Here is a 16,497-nt window from a genome sequence, read left to right on the forward strand (position 1 = left end):
TAGGCTGTCATGACTGTTGAAACAGTTGCTCTTGAAACATTCAATAAGTTGGGTCTCTTGGTTAATGATGCTCCAGGTAATCGGTCCCCCATAATCTGCCCTCTTTGGAACTCTGTTAGGTCTTTCATTGTACGTCGACCTCGGCCTCAATGCGAATACGAAGTATGCATTACTCATAAACAACCTACACTGATGCCTAGTCCGTACTGAACTCGTAGAGTCCAGCGCGACACGTGCCTTACCTGCGTTGTTGACCGTCACAGACAACCATCTCATTACTACCACTCTTCACATTATTTTCCCTGTCCCCTATATACACTCCTGGAAATTGAAATAAGAACACCGTGAATTCATTGTCCCAGGAAGGGGAAACTTTATTGACACATTCCTGGGGTCAGATACATCACATGATCACACTGACAGAACCACAGGCACATAGACACAGGCAACAGAGCATGCACAATGTCGGCACTAGTACAGTGTATATCCACCTTTCGCAGCAATGCAGGCTGCTATTCTCCCATGGAGACGATCGTAGAGATGCTGGATGTAGTGCTGTGGAACGGCTTGCCATGCCATTTCCACCTGGCGCCTCAGTTGGACCAGCGTTCGTGCTGGACGTGCAGACCGCGTGAGACGACGCTTCATCCAGTCCCAAACATGCACAATGGGGGACAGATCCGGAGATCTTGCTGGCCAGGGTAGTTGACTTACACCTTCTAGAGCACGTTGGGTGGCACGGGATACATGCGGACGTGCATTGTCCTGTTGGAACAGCAAGTTCCCCTGCCGGTCTAGGAATGGTAGAACGATGGGTTCGATGACGGTTTGGATGTACCGTGCACTATTCAGTGTCCCCTCGACGATCACCAGTGGTGTACTGCCAGTGTAGGAGATCGCTCCCCACACCATGATGCCGGGTGTTGGCCCTGTGTGCCTCGGTCGTATGCAGTCCTGATTGTGGCGCTCACCTGCACGGCGCCAAACACGCATACGACCATCATTGGCACCAAGGCAGAAGTGACTCTCATCGCTGAAGACGACACGTCTCCATTCGTCCCTCCATTCACGCCTGTCGCGACACCACTGGAGGCGGGCTGCACGATGTTGGGGCGTGAGCGGAAGACGGCCTAACGGTGTGCGGGACCGTAGCCCAGCTTCATGGAGACGGTTGCGAATGGTCCTCGCCGATACCCCAGGAGCAACAGTGTCCCTAATTTGCTGGGAAGTGGCGGTGCGGTCCCCTACGGCACTGCGTAGGATCCTACGGTCTTGGCGTGCATCCGTGCGTCGCTGCGGTCCGGTCCCAGGTCGACGGGCACGTGCACCTTCCGCCAACCACTGGCGACAACATCGATGTACTGTGGAGACCTCACGCCCCACGTGTTGAGCAATTCGGCGGTACGTCCACCCGGCCTCCCGCATGCCCACTATACGCCCTCGCTCAAAGTCCGTCAACTGCACATACGGTTCACGTCCACGCTGTCGCGGCATGCTACCAGTGTTAAAGACTGCGATGGCGCTCCGTATGCCACGGCAAACTGGCTGACACTGACGGCGGCGGTGCACAAATGCTGCGCAGCTAGCGCCATTCGACGGCCAACACCGCGGATCCTGGTGTGTCCGCTGTGCCGTGCGTGTGATCATTGCTTGTACAGCCCTCTCGCAGTGTCCGGAGCAAGTATGGTGGGTCTGACACACCGGTGTCAATGTGTTCTTTTTTCCATTTCCAGGAGTGTATTTCATAATTCCGATCACATTATTACGTCCATATTTTAACCCACCACCAGACCCCTCAAAATTCCGTCCACTTCCCTACATCAAATTTCCCCTCGGCCCCTTTCTACAAATACAGAAAGAATTTAGCGGCTTCGAAATTTTGTGGTGTAATTAGCTCAATTACATTGTGCTTCTTGTCTGTGAGGAAGGCCAGTGACTCAAGCACCAAATGGCGCGCTACGCATGTTCAAGAATTCAACCGGTTAAGCTATGTTCGTGTTATTTGCTATATTTTAACAGAAGATATTTTAACAACACCCTTAAATCACATAGACAAAGGGTCTCGACGACGCTGGTGGAAATACTAGTGTGCGGACGACATATTTAGTTTTCAAAAATTTTTATGGATTAACAATGAAAAGTCTAGAATGACAGAAGAAATCAACGCGTATGAAGACGATCTTGTCGAGGGTGAGGTAGGCTAAAATGGGAAAATGGAAGCTTAAAAAGGTGAAGTTCAACCAGTACGAGCATTGATCGTGAAACGTGAGGTCACTAGTTCGTGTACCTATTCGTCACGCAGTATCAGTCCGCCAGGGAATTTCGAAACAGCACACATTTTCCTGCGGAATAAAACAGTTTCTATTCTCTTTGTTTTAATAGCAGTTTCTTAATTTCGTTCGTTGTATTTTGCCAACGCGTCAGTTCTTTGCCCTATCCAACAGTTCCTTCTTCTCCAGCAATTGTTTTTGTGCAATCCTTATGCGACCTTAGAGTTTTCCAATTGTTCCATTTCCTTAAATGTATGTAATAGTGAAACACGCTTAAGATCAGTAATATGCAGGGTGAATTGACGACAATCCGTAAACAGCTACAAGTTGAACTGAATGCGAATTACGTGCTTCGAGACGCAATTCTCGCGCTCTTTAATAATCGATGTAATGCGTTAACCATTGATGAAAGTGTAGCTCACTCAACTCTTTTTGGAAATTCGTTCTTCTTCTTTCTTAGGTCCAGAATTACACAGAGGGGAGGGGTTCCCCGTAACTGGCAGCTTTGAAGCTAGGCGGTAATGGAGTTCTTCAGGGAAACGGTTATTAGGTCAGGAGGGAAGATCTCGCCGTGCCATCTACAGCTGTGGAATGCATACTGTTGTAATAACAATCCAACAAAGTCTTTTTTTTTTTGCCGCTACTCCTTTCTAGCGATGGCTCATTCCCAAGCGGTTCCTATTTAAATTTCAGCTATTATCAGGATACATATACACTGCCAGGAGAAAAAAAATCAGTACACTTGGAGAGACAATGTTGATTTTGATCCGATGACAGCATATGCCACATGCTGGTTGTAGCTTTACTAATAATGGTTTCAGCGTCGCCCAGCAACAGATAGCGTAGTGACATAGCTACCAAAGCGCTGTCTGTGTCTACCCTTTAATAGGGAATGCTCATAGCCCGAAGGCTCAGTGTTGTGGTAGCGTATGAAGCAAGTAGGCAACCACACCACCTACAGCCAACTAAGCGAGTTTGAAAGGGGTCAGATTGTGGCCTTCTGTGTGGCGGGATGGTTCTGTCGGAGACGTGCAGTGGGACGTGCTGCGTCAGTCGTGTAGCGATGCTGCTATCATTGATCACGTAAACATTCTCGCTGCCCCGGACGAGATTCTGGACGTCCACGTAGCACAGACGCCCGCCAGGATGGTCGTATCATCAGAGAAGCAACGGCAGCGAATCGGTTATTAGCAATGGGACTGCGGGCAGTCTCACAGCTAGCCCGTTTTCCACTCATGCCACAGCACTGACGCGCACAGCTCAACTGGTGCCGTCAGAGGATCACTTGGAATATGGAATAGCGTGCCGTCGTCTTCAACGATGACATTAGATACTGCCTGCAAGCAAGTGATGGCCTTCCGTACTTACAACTTAGATCTTGTGAGCGCTGTCTTGTAGAGTGCATTCGTCCAAGACACACTGGCACCACCCCCGGTCTCATGGTCTAGGGTGCGATAAGTTACAATTTTCGTTTATCTTTGGCGTTTCTGGAGGGGACGGTAACCAGCACTCTGGACATGCAGGATGTTTTTAGACCCGTTCTTTTGCTGTTCTTGGAACACGAAGGTCATGTGTTGTTCCAACAGGATAATGCTCGCCCACATCCTTGTCGTAAAGGTCAATGTTCTCTGCAAGTAGCGCAACTACTATCTTGGCCAGTACTATATCCAGACTTGTCTTCAGTTGAGCATGTGTAGGATGCTCAAAAATGGCTCTGAGCACTGTCGGACTCAACTTCTAAGGTCATCAGTCCCCTAGAACTTAGAACTACGTAAACCTAACTAACCTAAGGACATCAAACACATCCATGCCCGAGGCAGGATTCGAACCTGCTACCGTAGCGGTCACGCAGTTCCAGACTGAAGCGCCTAGAACCGCTCGGATACCCCGCCGGGCTGTGTAGGATGTGCTAATACAAGAAATGACTCACGTAACTCGTCAACAACTCTTAGATAACTGCAGGCGTGGCATAACGTATCCCAGGACAGTACTCGCCATCTGCACGATCGACTGGCTACCAGAATCAGCACTTGCACTGCCGTCCGTGGAAGCTATACCATGAACTAATATGGATATTTCAGCATGGGTCGATATCTGATACCTCAGAATCGCTTGCGCTATTGATCCATAAATGTAATCATTTCATATACTCCATATATACGGTTGCAACAGTAAATCTTGAGCGAATTAAAAACCTCTAAAAGTGTGTGGTAATTTTTTCTGCCAGTGTATATGATGGGTTTCCGTCCCAAGAAGCGTCAGGCATATTGTCTCTGGTGTTTCGCTTGACATTTGCAATTTTATATTGGCAATGTGAAGCTGGAGTCAGACCAAACAAGTTCTGCTCACTCCGTCTTTCATGTAGTGCCCAGTGTTGACGGAAAGCGTCGGTTTGTTTCCCATCAAAAGCAAAATGATTCTAGAGCGTAATTTTACTTGGCCATTCGATGTACAGTGTTGTTAATCTCTAAAAGTTCTTCACCGATTGCTTTGATATTTGACACTACATTGGAGTCAAATACGCGCATGTTTTTATACAGGGTGTTACAAAAAGGTACCGCCAAACTTTCAGGAAACATTCCTCACACACAAATAAAGAAAAGATGTTATGTGAACATGTGTCCGGAAACGCTTAAATTTCAGGTTAGAGCTCATTTTAGTTTCGTCAGTATGTACTGTACTTCCTCGATTCACCGCCAGTTGGCCCAATTGAAGGAAGATAATGCTGACTTCGGTGCTTGTGCTGACATGCGAATCATTGCTCTACAGTACTAGCATCAAGCACATCAGTACGTAGCATCAACAGGTTAGTGTTCGTCACGAACGTGGTTTTGCAGTCAGTGCAATGTTTACTAATGCGGAGTTGGCACATGCCCATTTGATGTGTGGATTAGCACGGGGCAATAGCCGTGACGCGGTACGTTTGTATCGAGACAGATTTCCAGAACGACGGTGTCCCGACTGGAAGACGTTCGAAGCAATTGATCGGCGTCTTAGGGAGCGCGGAACATTCCAGTCTATGACTCGCGACTGGGGAAGACCTAGAACGACGAGGACACCTGTAATGGACGAGGCAATTCTTCGTGCAGTTGACGATAACCCTAATGTCAGCGTCAGAGAAGTTGCTACTGTACAAGGTAACGTTGACCATGTCATTGTATGGAGAGTGCTACGGGAGAACCAGTTGTTTCCGTACCATGTACAGCGTGTGCAGGCACTATCAGCAGCTGATTGGCCTCCACGGGTATACTTCTGCGAATGGTTCATCCAACAATGTGTCAATCCTCATTTCAGTGCAAATGTTCTCTTTACGGATGAGGCTTCATTCCAAGGTGATCAAATTGTAAATTTTCACAAACAACATGTGTGGGCTGACGAGAATCCGCACGCAATTGCGCAATCACGTCATCAACACAGATTTTCTGTGAACGTTCGGCAGGCATTGTTGGTGATGTCTTGATTGGGCCCCATGTTCTTCCACCTACGCTCAATGGAGCACGTTGTCATGATTTCATACGGGATACTCTACCTGTGCTGCTAGAACATGTGCCTTTACAAGTACGACACAACATGTGGTTCATGCACGATGGAGCTCCTGCACATTTCAGTCGAAGTGTCCGTACGCTTCTCAACAACAGATTCGGTGACCGATGGATTGGTAGAGGCGGACCAATTCCATGGCCTCCACGCTCTCCTGACCTCAACCCCGGTACCAAATGTAGAGACTCTTCGTGCTCGTATTGTGGACGGCTGTGATTCAATACGCCATTCTCCAGGGCTGCATCAGCGCATCAGGGATTCCATGCGACGGAGGGTGGATGCATGTATCCTCGCTAACGGAGGACATTTTGAACATTTCCTGTAACAAAGTGTTTGAAGTCACGCTGGTACGTTCTGTTGCTGTGTGTTTCCATTCCATGATTAATGTGATTTGAAGAGAAGTAATAAAATGAGCTCTAACATGGAAAGTAAGCGTTTCCGGACACATGTCCACATAACATCTTTTCTTTATTTGTGTGTGAGGAATGTTTCCTGAAAGTTTGGCCGTACCTTTTTGTAACACCCTGTATACCTACTGGAGTGCCATATGGTATATAAATACATTGACGAAAAAAATCGCAACACAAAAAAAAAAATAATTACTGTTGAGTAATGAAATTTCGGGAACACATTTGCGTAAGTAACGTATTTAAGTGACTAATATTGCAAGAGCACGCGTGTGTTAAACTATTCTAAATGTGAAATTGTGGTACATTACTGGTTCAGGTGGCTCTAAGCACTATGATACTTAACATCTAAGGTCATCAGTCCCCTAGACATAGAACTACTTAAACCTAACTAACTTAAGGACACCACACGCATCCATGCCCGAGGCAGGATTCGAACCTGCGACCGTAGCAGCAGCGCGTTTCCGGACTGAAACGCCTAGAACTGCTCGGCCACAGCGGCCGGCGGTACATTAATAATCAGTGTGACTGTCATAATGTTGAGTGCAAACATGCGTGCACTATGCTGCGCACCTGCCAGATGTCAGTTTCTGGGATGGAGTTCCATGCCTGTTACGCTTGATCGGTCAATACAGGGACTGCTAATGCTGTTTATGGATGACGCTGGAGTTGTCGTCCGATGATGTCATATATGTAATCGATTGATCTGGTGATTGGGCAGTCCAAGGCAACATGTTGACACTATATGGGGCATATTGGGTTGCAGCAGTGGTACGTGGGCGAGCGTTATCTTGTTGGAAAGTTCCCCCTGGAATGCTGTTCATGAATGCCAGCACAACAGGTCGAATCCCCAGACTGACGTACAAATTTATGGTCAGGTTGCATACGATAACCGCGAGACTACTCCTGCTGTCATACGAAATTGCACCCTAGACCTTAACTCCAGGTGTAGGTGTCAACCCGACCTTGTACTGATCCCCCACTGATGAGTAATACTCAAGTATAGGTCGAACGAGTGTTTTGTAAGCCACCGCCTTTGTTGATGGACTGCATTTTCTCTCTCCCAATGAATCTCAACCTGGTACCCGCCTTCCCAACAATTAATTTTATATGATAATTCCACTTCAAATCGTTCCGTACGCATACTCCCAGATATTTTACCGAAGTACCTGCTACCAGTGTTTGTTCTGCTATCAGATAATCATACAATAAAGGATCCTTCTTTCTACGTATTCGCAATACATTACATTTGTCTATGTTAAGAGTCAGTTGCCACTCCCTGCACCAAGTGCCTATCCGCTGCAGATCTTCCTGCATTTCGCTGCAATTTTCTAATGCTGCAACTTCTCTGTCTTGTAACGGCCGTTGTGTTGCGTTGGTGCCAAGTGGTGCTCAAATAGTGGCTGCAGATGCAGTACGATGCTCCACAGCCATACACCAAACAAGATGGTCTTCCATCAGTGTAGATCCAAGTGGCCGTCTAGAGCCTGGTCTCCTTGCGACAGTACATTTCCGTGGCCACTGTTGTCAGCAATCATGTACAGTGGCTGCATTCCTGCCAAGTCTTTCTGCAGTATCGCAGAAGGATCATCCAACTTCTCGTAGCCCTATTACACAACCTCGCTCAACCACACTGAGGTATTGATAATGGCATTCTTGGCTAACATCAAAAAAATGTTTCAAATGGCTCTGAGCACTATGGGACTTAACTTCTGAGGTCATCAGTCCCCTAGAACTTAGAACTACTTCAACCTAACTAACCTAAGGACATCACACACATCCATGCCCGAGGCAGGATTCGAACCTGCGACCGTAGCGGTCGCGCGGTTCCAGACTGTAGCGCCTAGAACCGCTCGGCCACTCCGGCCGACTGACTAACATCAACTCAACACGACCAATCTCAAAGCTAACTGATTCTCACGACCGTTACAGAGTGTGTTTAGAGCAAACCTAATTCACACCCTCATAGTGGCGCTACTAGCACCACTCTCTTGCGACTGGTGCGAAATTGGAATAGACACATACGTATATTAATAAAGGGGATACGTTAGTAGATACATAAGAGGCATTCTGGCGTGATTTTCCTCTGTGCTGAAGTCATTGACAAGTCATGGGATTTCTCCACCCCTTCCCTATCTGACAAAGATAAATCTCCATATGCAAAAAATGACGGAAAATTCGAAAAGCAATTCCATTACGCTAGTGTGTTTTCCCGCTCCTGCAGAAGTAGGGTTATTCTGCTAAGTATAAATAGGTGGGAAATCCAAGAAGGCACAATGTCATGTTGGCTGACCTGGAATAATGCCACAACTCCATGACTTCAGCATCGGAATCTTGAAATACTGGGGCTGTTTATGACGTTAGAATCCAATATCGCTGACTGCAATACAAGATGGCGATTGAAAATGGTGACCAGGGTATAATGGCGCAACTCTATGACGTCAGAAGCCGAGATTTGGGACACTCTCACGGCCTGAGTATGACGTCAGAATCCAAGACCTGGAATGTCGGTGAAGCTCTTCAATGACGTCAAAATCCGAGATGTTAGGATACAGGGAAGTAACTTGCCTGTAGAGACCTGCACGGCTACTTATGGGAGTCAGGTCATTGTGTAATTACATCCTAACTTAAGCAACTCCCCTTGCTTAATCAAATGTTATATTTGGTCAGTACATACTCTCATACCGTAGCGTAAGCTAAAGCCTACACTGTACACTGTGTATGAGGAACAATTGTTTCTTTATTTAAACAGAACGCAGCATGTCATTCTCAATGGAGAGAAGTCTCCCGAAGTAAGAGTGATTTCAGGTGTGCCGCAGGGGAGTGTCATAGGACCGTTCCTATTCACAATATACATAAATGACCTTGTGGATGACATCGGAAGTTCACTGAGGCTTTTTGCAGATGATGCTGTGGTGTATCGAGAGGTTGTAACAATGGAAAGTTGTACTGAAATGCAGGAGAATCTGCAGCGAACTGACGCATGGTGCAGGGAATGGCAATTGAATCTCAATGTAGAAAAGTGTAATGTGCTGCGAATACATTTAGCTACAAAATAGCAGGTCAGCAACTGGAAGCAGTTAATTCCATAAATTATCTGGGAGTACGCACTAGGTGTGATTTAAAATGGAATGATCATACAAACTTTATCCTCGGTAAAGCAGATGCCAGACTGAGATTCATTGGAAGAATCATAAGGAAATGCAATCCGAAAACAAAGGAAGTGTGTTACAGTAGGCTTGTTCACCCACTGCTTGAATACTGCTCATCAGTGTGGGATCCGTACTAGATGGGGTTGATAGAAGAGATAGAGAAGATCCAACGGAGAGCAGCGCGCTTCCTTACAGGACCATTTAGTAATCGCGAAAGCGTTGCAGAGATAATAGATAAACTCCAGTGGAAGACTCTGCAGGAGAGACGCTCAGTAGCTCGGTACGGGCTTTTGTTAAAGTTTCGAGAACATACCTTCACCGAAGAGTCAAGCAGTATATTGCTCCCTCCTACGTATAACTCGCGAAGAGACCATGAGGATAAAATCAGAGAGATTAGAGCCCACACAGAAGCATACCGACAATCCTTCTTTCAACGAACAATACGAGACTGGAATAGAAGGGAGAACCGATAGAGGTACTCAGGGTACCCTCCGCCACACACCGTCAGGTGGCTTGCGGAGTATGGATGTAGATGTAGATGTAGAAACACCAGCTCTCCATTCCATCAAGCCCATGGCAGCGCAGCGGACCATGCCCACTAGTCTCCATACCACTCTAGGCCTGAGCTACGGTTGTAAGCCTGCTTATTCCCATTAATTGAAGTCCAAACTGTATGTTGTATACTAGGAAGAATTGCGACTTTATTTGAACAAATACCAGCTCTCCACCCTGCTCTACCAATGGTACCTGCAGACGTGTAAACCTCTGTCTTCAGATGCTTTTGAAACGAATAGTACATTTACAACAATGAACTCTGCTTTGCAAATAGCGAATCAATGAACCGTGTATCGCACCTAACTATGTATTTTACAGTTCATACTTCACATCAGACGTCCCCATAGGGTTTCTAAATGACGACAGGAGACATACATGCAACATGTTATTGAATTTTCACATTAATTTAATGGTGAAATCAACGAATAATGTATTGAAATCAACGAAATTTCCACCTAAAGAAGTGTGAAGCCCCTTTTCAAGTGCAGTCTTAAGTTCTTCAAAGTGAATATTGTATGTACAAAATTGAACTTTGCGTTGAAAGCAGTGAATATCTATTAAATTATCTTGTTAAGGTGTTCCCAGATTCTTTCAATCATTCAGACAGAATGCATAATATCCCAGTAAAGTTCGAGAAGAAGTTAAGAAGGCCGTAAACAGCATATATCAGTATTCCATTTCAGCTAGCACGACAAAGGACAGCAACTATCTAACTTATTTTCACACCTACGGTTTCCCAGCTCATCATCTTTTCAGCGCTGTACACGTGGCCTCAGGCATCTCCATAGGATTTGTAAATGGAGACAGCTGACATGCATACAGAAAATTGTTGAATGTACGTCTATCTAAATACTGGATTATCACGTTAAGGTGATCCTATTTCTATTATGGATGCAAACCCACAATAATAAGGAAACGAACAATTTGTTAGACGTCCTTACCATAAATTATTTTATTGTGTAAAAATTTTTGCGAATGCTTGTGTAAAGGAAAATATAATCGATATATCGATTGAGGACCAGAGAATCCATATGGCTATACTTACACAATCTGTACAAATCAATGAAGGCATGGCCTTCAGTTCTTTCTTTGAGGGCAGCTAGGAGAGACTGGCTGTTCGCTTTTGTCTTTTACCATTCAGATCTTGTCATCTAAGAATCATTTATTGTAGCTCAGAATAGTTTTCAATATGTCGAGTTAACTTTTATTCACAATGTTCAAAAAATGGTTCAAATGGCTCTGAGCACTATGGGACTTAACTTCTGAGGTCATCAGTCCCCTAGAACTTAGAACTACTTAAATCTAACTAACCTAAGGACATCACACACATCCATGCCCGAGGCAGGACTCGAACCTGCGACCGTAGTGGTCGCGCGGTTCCAGACTGTAGCGCTTAGAACCGCTCGGCCACACCGGCCGGGTATTCACATTGTGTTTGAATATTCTATTACAATACCAGTCCACATATTTGTTTTAAAAATCACTGGGGCATAGTTCCATTTTCAGATTTTTTTGTGTGAGAGATGAAACACTTCAACATGGCACTGATCAGCAATATACACAATTGAATGTCAAAGTTGTGATGCAATGTACACACGCATGGCATGCAGAACACTTCGTGTGTTGGAAAATGAAACAAAACACTTCAAATTTGCATAGCGCTTAAAACACCACAACCACAGACCTGCAAACATCGACCGAAGTATGAAAATAATCAGAATAAACAGTCATGACAAATACCTGACACAAATCCAAGAAAACTTCCACAACCAAAAGGACATTTCTGAAAACAAACATGTGATAAACGAGCAAACATGCATCAATAAAGACTCCCTGCTACAGTTTGTAACGTTCCAAGTGTAACGTTCTTTAAAAAAATTAAATACTAAAGTTTAAGATTACGTTCAATGAACGTCTGAACTGCGGAATGGATACATAACTCGAATTTTCGTGTGACGTGTTGTAACTGCAAGTGGTGTACTTAATCTGTGTTATTTTTAGCAAACTTTATGAGTCGATTGGGCAATGCAACTCCCAGTACCAATAAAGAAATACAGTCTCTGCAGAATACATTCAGCACTGAATCCGAAGATCCTGTTCAAAACTAATAATTTTGGTCCCTGTGCACATAACAAATAAATTAAACTGTCTTACCCCTAGAGCAGCAACGGCGGAACAAGATTTATTCTGCTCTCTCACAAAAAAATATAAACATGCTAACTACAGGCTCAGGAGTGTGCAATGCTGGCCATAATATTTGAAATGCACATGAAATTCATTTGGATGATAAACGAGAACATTTAAGAAAATCCAACTTCTTTGAAAAATGCATGATCTGAACTGGGAGGCGGTACTGATTATGGTGAATTACTAACACTCAGTTTTTTTTAGCAAAATTATATAGCGAGTTTTGTTTGGCTTTCAAAAGCATCTGACAATTGAAGTTACATAAGTCACAACTGATTCACAAACAATGAAATTTAAGTAGCAAGTATTATCTAACTTTATTAACCCAACATAAATGCAAATCATCAAATTACAGATAGCTCTGTTAACAAATCTTAAAAGCATTACAAAAATGAAATGTCTGACTAGTCTTTTTATCAAAACCGTTTACATACATTCCGGGGTTACTGAACGATTCCAAATTATCAGCCAACTCATCTATACCAACGCGCTGGCAAAAACAGAAATCATCATTATTGAACATCTTTACCCTATCTGCATGAACGTTTCTGCTTCCATGTTCGGCAATATTGGCATACCTACATTAATCTAACTCTTGGTGGCTTCACACAGCACACCCCAAAGATTGTCTACTCCAGCGTCTTTCCCTCACAGACAGATACCTACATATGTGCACCAAACGCTCTCTTAGTCCATCAAAGCAGAACAGTATCTTTGGCTTTGCGGTTACGCAGAGTCAGCGATCCGCGTTGTCGAGCCTACCAGAGACATTAATCGTTTGTAGTATATTATTTTCATTTTAATTTATCATTATTCTTATCTTATTCTGGTACGACATACAAGTGAGCACCAATATAGTCCTTCCAAGTTAATAAAAGAAATGATAAGATAAAAATCATTCAATTTCACATGCAGTCACTTTAAATATCGCATCCACGCACGCACACACACACACACACACACACACACACACACACACACACACACACACGTAGCATACACAAACAGATCACTGATATCTCAAAATTACACTCAACAGTTCGCAATAACATTCGATCTTTAGCAATAACTTTCGATACTCGGCAACACCATCTAAATGTAGCGATTTGTTCAGTCCATGGTGGTTTGGAGTCTGAAAAACATAGTTTGAAATGGCAATTATAAAGGGGAGGACAGCACCAAAACATGTAGAAAAAATCCGTGGAACCTGTAAGTAGAATTTTAAATTATTACTACGAAATAAAAAAACCAGCCACCAGAAGAAATGTGTGTAACCTATATATACAGTGTCCCAAAATGTAAACTAAATTGTATAAACAAAAATATGTACATTTTACAGGTTACATGTCACTGACGAAGCTTTTCAAAGAGTAAAATTCAAACATATATGACACAAAAATTGTAACTAAACGGTCCAAAAACAAAAATTATCAACATACCGTAGGATTTGCGTCTGTCACTTACTATTTCTTACAACTCTGCTGATGTTTATTTATGTAGAGGCAAACACTGTAGTCACTGATCGGACGCTAATGCCATTTCGTTCTCCAGTCACATACTTTATAAATTCGGCAAATTTACTATAGAGTCATAAATAGTATTGTCGTCTGTGTAGTCGAGCACCATATAATAATAAATGAAAGGCACCAGTTTGCTTTTGTTCTACAATAGAACAAAAGCAAACTGGAGCTTTTCATTTATTATTATAATGTTGTTCTACCAAGAACCGACGGAAGATTCTGTTAATATGAGCTCCATATAGTCTACATGTAAAGGAACCAATGTAGCAAAGAAACTGTTATTAAATGCGGTTATTCATTTAGTTTTATTAAAACTCAGAAAACATCTTCCCAGCTTTTAGACGTGTAACACGGTCTTCTTCCAATCCCTTGGACAAGTCCCAGAATACTGTTACACAGTCTACATCACACAGAGTCATTTGACATGGTATGTGTTACAAAGACCTATTACTAGCATATCAAATACCTATGAGCAGTGTCGAGATGAAAATAGCGGCTTAATAATATGTTCCTTTAGCCATAGCACTTTATAAAGTCATCTATAAATTGCGACCGCCTACACTGAAGTCAGTCACAAAATTTACACAGAACAGAACTGTCGTCCTTTCTGTTGGAAGGAATAAGATATGAGTGTTGTGTTACCCATTTCTAGCAACTCATCCATGACTAACACTATTTACAATACACAAACGAGACATCGACATATTAGGAGAGTGATAATCAGATCTCTTCTTATCCAAGTCATTTCAATTCCAAAAACAATCACCAGTGTCAGACATCACATCACAGTGAATCCTGTATACAGCATACCATGGGTCTGTAACGCTATCTTATGTTCCATCACACACTTGACAACATAATCAAAGAGTAGTTTAAGATATGTCTACCATAGACTGAGTATCTCCATAGAGATTTATATTACAGACCATAAGTCGCCCAGGTTCACCACAGTTGAATACAAAATGTTACCTGACAGAGGTGCATATTCGTTATCATCATTTATGATGAATTGTAAGGATGCTTTTAAAGGAAAATGTGTTGTAATAGGCGTGTGGGTTGCTGTGACTCAGTTGGTATAGTAGTAGTAGTTGTAGTAGTAGTAGTAGGTCTCATGGTGATTTCAGATGCAATACGTTGCCAACAAGCTGGCTGATTCGCAGCCAGCTATACTACAGTGATCCACACAGTCTTTGACAAAGACAGTACTTTTTTTTTATCTAACACTGATTTTCGCTGTAGCTACGCCTTGGTGTGATGGAAATTTGATATCAATGCAGATGTAACGTTAAACTACAATCATTCCTAATATGGTCTAATGACCAGGCTAGCACTACATTTTCAAGTGGTTCCTCACACAGATTATGACTGTTTTACGCTGTACATGGGACATCTAACATTTCAAACAGATTTCTATCCACCACTCACCCGTAGCATCCAAGCTTGCTAGCCATCAAGAATATATTGGCCAACTTGACCACCCTGATATTAGACCCCATTGCACTGGTGGAACCCAGAGGCTGCCAGCTACCACTCTAAAGTATGGAACCTTCATGCAGTGGTGAGAGTATCGAGAATATTTGTGATGATAACGATGGAAGTTGTAGTTTGCGAAGTATTCTGCTACAGTTGGGGTATGTTTTGTTGCATAATTTAGCAGAGATTGGTGACATTTTGATACAACGATTTTTTTCTGTAGCGCATATGGAGTGAAGTATTATGCAGTCTCCTCTGATCAAATTTCTGCTTCATATAAGTTCCTCAGAGCCCAAACTTCATCTGAAATATTGCAGACTTATCAGAACACTTGAGAGGAAGTCTCTGCTACGAATTTCCAGAGTGTTACTCACATGTGAGATTCCAACACGGTACACCACTGAGCAGAGTAGCTGTATTTCCATGACATCGCCATACAGGTACTGACTGACATGGTTCTAAGTTTAGAATCCATGATGTCTTCAATCACATCACAATCCAAGATGGATGACTTGGATATATGGGTACAGTCCAAAATAGTTATTCCAATTCCTGTAGTGCTGCAGTCATGTAATCATCCTCTGCGTCTAGGCTTACTAACGATCCAGTGGACCCTCCACATGTGCTCCATACTCCATAGTGAAAGGATGATCATCATCATGAAGCATCATCAGAGGTATTCCACACCAATGCTGGATGCACAAACTCACCCACTCAAATCTATGTATTAAGTCATTCCTCTCTCCCAATATTTATTATTCGTTAAGTGAGTACGTATTTCTTTGTTTCTTTTTATATCTCCTTTAGTTCAACACCTCCATGATATTGTCAGTGCAGTGCCTGATGCACATGGGCAGCAGCAGCAGATATTAAGCCACCTGATGATCGAATTGGTGTGGAAATTAAGTCCGCATGCACAAGTGTAGCAGTCACCTGAATCGCAAAGTCAGCAAGCAGACTGACACCATGATGCAGTGCCTGATGTATTGGAGCAAGACGCAGAAATGTTTCCAGTCTTCGTGTTTCTAAAACAGCTAACATATACAGTTGTCAAGCTACCAGCATTGTATAGAGCACTAGATACGATAGGAGCAAAATAGATTCAGCAAGCGGAATTGTTCCCAGACTTCGAGTTTCCACTATCACTGTCGTCAAGCCACCAACAAAGTTTAATGCAGCTGTCAAATTGTATTATTCGCTGCAACGTACAAGTTGAAGGCGGGTGAAGTAAACACGTAGTTGAAGGCATCTCCTCAGATCATGAGTTAAACATGGCATCAATTATGTCAGAATTCAACCCAAATAACTGCTGTGTTCAACGCTCAAAAGCCTGTAGTATTACTAGACCGTCATATTTGTAAATTATAGACTGCAGCGATCAGTCGTCCTTTTT

The sequence above is a fragment of the Schistocerca americana genome, chromosome 5 (genome assembly GCF_021461395.2).
Source record: "Schistocerca americana isolate TAMUIC-IGC-003095 chromosome 5, iqSchAmer2.1, whole genome shotgun sequence".
Lineage (NCBI taxonomy): Eukaryota > Metazoa > Arthropoda > Insecta > Orthoptera > Acrididae > Schistocerca > Schistocerca americana.